Source organism: Octopus sinensis, linkage group LG17 (assembly GCF_006345805.1).
Source record: "Octopus sinensis linkage group LG17, ASM634580v1, whole genome shotgun sequence".
NCBI classification, from domain to species: domain Eukaryota; kingdom Metazoa; phylum Mollusca; class Cephalopoda; order Octopoda; family Octopodidae; genus Octopus; species Octopus sinensis.
Window position 1 is genome coordinate 11,585,811 of NC_043013.1, and position 5,628 is coordinate 11,591,438.

At 38.3% G+C, this 5,628-nt stretch overlaps 1 non-coding gene across 1 annotated transcript; it reads left to right on the plus strand.

Moving 5' to 3' along the window:
* The first annotated feature begins 5,068 nt into the window (after positions 1-5,068).
* Positions 5,069-5,177, plus strand: LOC115221135. The gene has a single exon (XR_003882613.1). It is a non-coding gene; the product is annotated as a U6 spliceosomal RNA (small nuclear RNA).
* Positions 5,178-5,628: the final 451 nt, after the last annotated feature.

Below are 5,628 nucleotides of genomic sequence, written 5' to 3' on the forward strand. Positions count from 1 at the left end.
CAAATTTCTTGGTGCTTGTACAAAATGATGAAATGTATTCTAATTTTCAAAAGAAGAATATTTATTACCTCAAAATATAATTAAATGAATCAATATTCAAACGTTAAGAAATAAAGTAAAAAGGAAAACTTCACGTTGATTTTGTATTATGGAAGTTCACAGCCATATACATTCAACTTCTCTCACACTTTCTCTTTATCTATCTATCTTCTATCTATTTCTATGTATCATCTATCTATATCTAGCTATCTATCTATCTATCTCTATCTATCTATCTATCTATCTATCATCTACATATGTAATATATATATATATATATATAATATATATTATATATATAAGAAGAGAGAGAGAGAGAGAGAGAGAGAGATAGATAGATAGATAGATAGATAGATAGGTATATATATATATATGTGTGTGTGTGTGTGTGTATGTGTATATAAACATATATATATAATTTTACATTTTTACTCTTTTATTTGTTTCAGTGATTTGATTGCAGCCGTGCTGGAGCACCGACTTTGGTGGAACAAATGGACCCCAGAACTTACTCTTTGTAAGTCTAGTACTTATTCTATCGATCTCTTTTTGCTGAACCGCTAGGGTTACGGGGGACGTAAATCCACCAGCATCGGTTGTCAAGTGAAGCAGAGGAGGAAGACTAACACAGACACACAAACATATATACACACACACATATGTATATACGAGGGTGAGTCAAAATGTAATGCCATTTTGTTTAAACCAGGTATAATTACCAACACAGGAACATGTATCGTACGTTAAAATGAAGCTGGTCCTCTGATGGATTCGGATGAAACTTTCAGGGACGTTAGCCCTCGTGACTGGTACGAACTTGTTAGATTTGGGAATCGATCAGATAAGGATTCTGAATTCTTTTCCCTCTTTATTTGCTTAATTTTTGAGAACGATCATGATCACTTTTAGTATTTTCGTTTGTGAGAGCAGTCGAGTTTATTTCAGATATTCCCATATTAAAAATCATCTCTTCCTAATCGTTGAAATGACGTTGCTGTTGCCTTGGTAAAGGTTTCCGCCCCCTTAGTGCTTTTGTTATATTTTCTTATTACGACAGTGAATGAAAAAAATAATAATTTTGAGACGATACACGCAGGTGTATAACTACTACTACTACTACTACTACTACTACTACTACTACTACTACTACAACAACAACAACAACAACAACAACACAACAACTACTACTACTACTACTACTACCACTATCACTACTACTACTACTACTACTACTACTACTGCTGCTGCTGCTGCTACTACAACTACTATCACTGCTGCTGCTGCTACTACTACTACTACTACTAACTACTACTACTACACTACTACTACTACTGGTACTGCTGCTGCTACCGCCGCTAATGAAGATGGTGATGATGATAATGGTAATAATAATAATAATAATAATAATAATAAACATTTGACAAGATCAGTAAATATAAAGACTTGCTAATAGAAATTGAAAAAGTGTGGCATCTCAAGGCGATTACAGTACCAGTGATTGTAGGATCTCTAGGAATGATAAAAAAGGTACTGAATCCTATTTGAAAATGGTACCAGACTTACCATCCCTACATGAAGTGCAAAAAATCGTGTTAACTGGAACGGCTCATGTACTGAGAAGAGCATTATCGCTGTGAAAACAACATCCATTCATGAATTTATTTATTTATTTATTAAATACATATTTTACTTGTGAATTTGCGTGTGTAATCTGGGGATGCATGCCATGAGCTTCTCTGCCCCGGGCGTACGGAAGACACTCGGCGAGAAGTGGAAGAAAATTTGAAGAAAGAAGAAAGAAAGAAAGAAAGAAAGAAGAAGAAGAAGAAGAAGAAGAAGAAGAAGAACAAGAACAAGAACAAGAACAAGAACAAGAACAAGAACAAGAACAACAACAACAACAACAGCAACAACGACAAGAGCAGCAACAACAGTGGAGGCGCAATGGCCAATCGGTTAGGGCAGCGGACTCGCGGTCGGAGGATCGCGGTTTCGATTCCCAAACCGGGCGTTGTGTGTGTTTATTGAGCGAAAATACCTAAAGCTCCACGAGGCTCCGACAGGAGTTGGTGGCGACCCCTGTTGTACTCTTTCGCTCCAACTTTCTCTCACTCTTTCTTCCTGTTTCTTGTCCCCGACTTCCTACGCAACCGCTGAGCCTGGATGCGCATTCATCCATCCACCGATGCTTTCAGTGTCGGGGGTTGACCTGCTTTCTCTTCTGCGGGTCTTACGAATAGCAAAGGACCACGTTTCGGACTTCTCCCATCTTGCAAGCTCTGGGACGAAGACCGTTCGCTCAACAGCAACAGCAGCAACAACAACGGTAATAATAATAACTGATCCAGAGGAACTACAAGAGAAACACCAATAATATCACTAGAATGGTTCACTGAGAACCGTGAAATAAGTTTTGGTTAGATAAATCGAGAAATTTCTACGAACATAAGCTGCAGGTTGTAGTAGAAAAGGACAGAGGAAAGATACTTTGGAACTTTAAAATCCATCGTAATTATGAAAGAGAACATCGGAAAACCGATGGAAAGATAAGCGTAAAAATGAAAATAAGGCCCATCTAGAAAACAGCTTTATGTGACAGCGCAAGAAGTCTCCGCAAAGTCTTCGTAAGTTGAACTGAACAAGCTAGTCTAATTGATGTGAACAGTTACTATATTAATACTTTCTACTAAAGGAACAAGGCCTGGAATTTTGGGTGACAGTTCTAGTTGATTACATCGACCCCTGTTTATACTTATTTTATCGACCCGGAAAGGATGAAAGGCAAAATCGATCCCGGCGGAATTTGAACTGAGAACATAAAAATGGACAAAATGCTGCTATGTATTTTGCCCGGCGTGCTAACAATAACTACTAGCTCGTCGCCTTAAGCTAGTATGGTAATGAAATCTCTATCGGCAAGCTCAATTCGTGAGATATTACAATAAAAAAAAATAATAATTAATAAGCCCTTTTAAAGTCTAGCCGGCTCATGGCCCCGGTTTCCCGGTTTAAATGGCGTATGTGTTCCCTAGCTGGACGGGATGCTAGTCCATCGCAGCGTTACTCATTTTTGCCCGCTGAGTGGACTGGAGCAACGTAAAATGAAGTGTTTTGCTCAAGAACACAACGTGTCGCCCGGTTTAGGAATCGAAACCACAATCTTACGATCATGATTCTGAAACCCTAAACACTAAGCCACGCGCCTCCACAGTTATTACAATGATGATACAAACATAATAATTGCTTTTGCTGTTGTTGTTATTACTTTCGTCAACGCGGTGACTGGCAGAATCGTTAGCACGGAGGACAAAACGCTTAGCTCGTGTTATTGATCTTTATATTTTGGGTTCAAATTCTGCCGACTTTGCCTTTTATTCTTTCGGAGATGATAAATAAGTCTCTGTCATGTAGTGGAGTGGATGTAATTGACTAGCTACTTCTCCGAAAATGTAAAGCCTCGTGTCTATGACAGAAAATACTATTATTTTAGTTGATGTTTAACTTTTCAACGATATTTCGTTTTTGGATTTGGTTTGCAAGATTCTTTATATGAGTTCGTGTGTTGAAGCATATTCTGTTGTGTCTGGGGAGAGTCATTTTCTTTTTGTGTCTGATAATGTAACATACTCACCGGTAAAATTTCCACTCTTTTCTCATTTTTATTTTCCTTAAATTTTCTTTGCGTCTTGCAACTTTTTCAATAGTTTTGACTCTTGGTTTTGAATTTTACCGGTGAGTGTGTAACATTATAAGGCACAAAAAGAAAATGACTCTCCCCAGACACAACAGAATTTGCGAAGATAGTTGTGGAAATAGAAAGACAGTGAACGGTACCACAAAAGGTATTGCTCTAACGGTAGAAGTACTGGAATACATACTGACGCAACTGCCACAAACCCTGAACAACTTAATATTCTTATATTCTTTTAAACTTTTCCTTGTTTCAGTCATGTGGCTGCGACCATGCTGGAGCACCAACTTCAGGGTGTTATTTAGACGAACAAATCGACACCAGCGGTGATGGGAGAAAACACAGGCACAAAGACATAAACATATGTGGATAAATACATATACATGTTCATACATGCATACACATATACATACATACATACATACATACATACATACATACACACACACACACACACACACACACATACACACACACACACACACACACACATATATATATATATATATATATATACGAAAGGCTTCTTTCAGTTTCCGTCTAGCAAATCCACTCACAAGGCTTTGGTCGGTTCGAGGCTGTAGAAAGCACTCGCCCAACGAGTGACGTACACAACCCAAATTATTGGCATCGTCAAAATATGTAAATTACGAAAGATCATACATATGGATATGCCACATATTCCACATAGATTACTCTCCATATAAATGCAGCCATACTCTTGCTTTTTTGGGGTCCCATGGACGTCAGTGTTTTCAATTACCTGTCATCCCATCCGTTAGCATAATCGAATGCAAAACCCTGTCCCTCGTCTCTGACCGAGACTTAGGTGCAACTCGTTAAATCAAAGTAAAACAAAACCGAAACTTATAATGATGATGATGATGATGACGTTAAGAGACGAAAGAAAGATTTAGTCAAGAATATCTCAGATGAACCAAATTAATCATGGAGAGTAGACTCAATGGAAAGCACAAAATCATGTCAATGAATACATGTGTTGTTCCCTAATTGCGATACGTCACAGATGTCGTTAGGAATACAAAAAAGAATGAGCTTGAGGGAATGTACAGCAAAACAGGAAAGTTGTGAGAGTGGACAAGAAACTGCACCGTAAATGCGATATCGATAGAATGTAAGTGCCTAGACTCAAGGACGGTACGGGCCTCATAGAATGCAAGATCTGTGATGCCAGGGAAGAAAACATTCTGGGTTGATACATTAAACAGTAGCTTCAGCCCTTCTTTGTCGCTGTTAGAATTAGCAACATAATACATACAGAAAATAATGACACTCCACAAACCATTTAAGAAACAAAGATTAAAATTTCAGTATCTCATACTAGCTACAGCGGTACATATTCTAAAATTGGAACGATACAGAGAAGATTTTAGCATGGCCCCTGCACAAGGATGACACGCAAATTCGTGAAGCGTTCCATATTTTCTAAATGGCGGTGCCCCAGCATGGCCACAGCTCATGAGCTGAAACTAGAATCAATCATACGATTTACTCTTGTTATTGTTGTGTTGTGCTGAGACCGAAATGAACTGAATGAGCAGGTTTTATTTTTAAATCTAAGACAGACTTTCATTCCGACTATAGCAGTGGTTCCCAAACCATGAGTCGCGACCCGCAGATGGGTCGCGAACGGAATCTTAGTGGGTCGCAAAAATGTTATAAAATTACGCATTAGCTTTGATTAACTGCTGTCTATCGAGATAGTTCAAGAGTTATGTTTTGAAACATACCAGACACCCGAAAATTGGTACAATTCTGGGCGTCTCTTCAAACCTCGTACCCAATCGTTTGCACGCAAAGCATTAGAAGTATTTCTCCCTTTCACGTCATCTTACATTTGTGAAGCTGGATTTTCATCATTGGTTGGGATTAAAAAG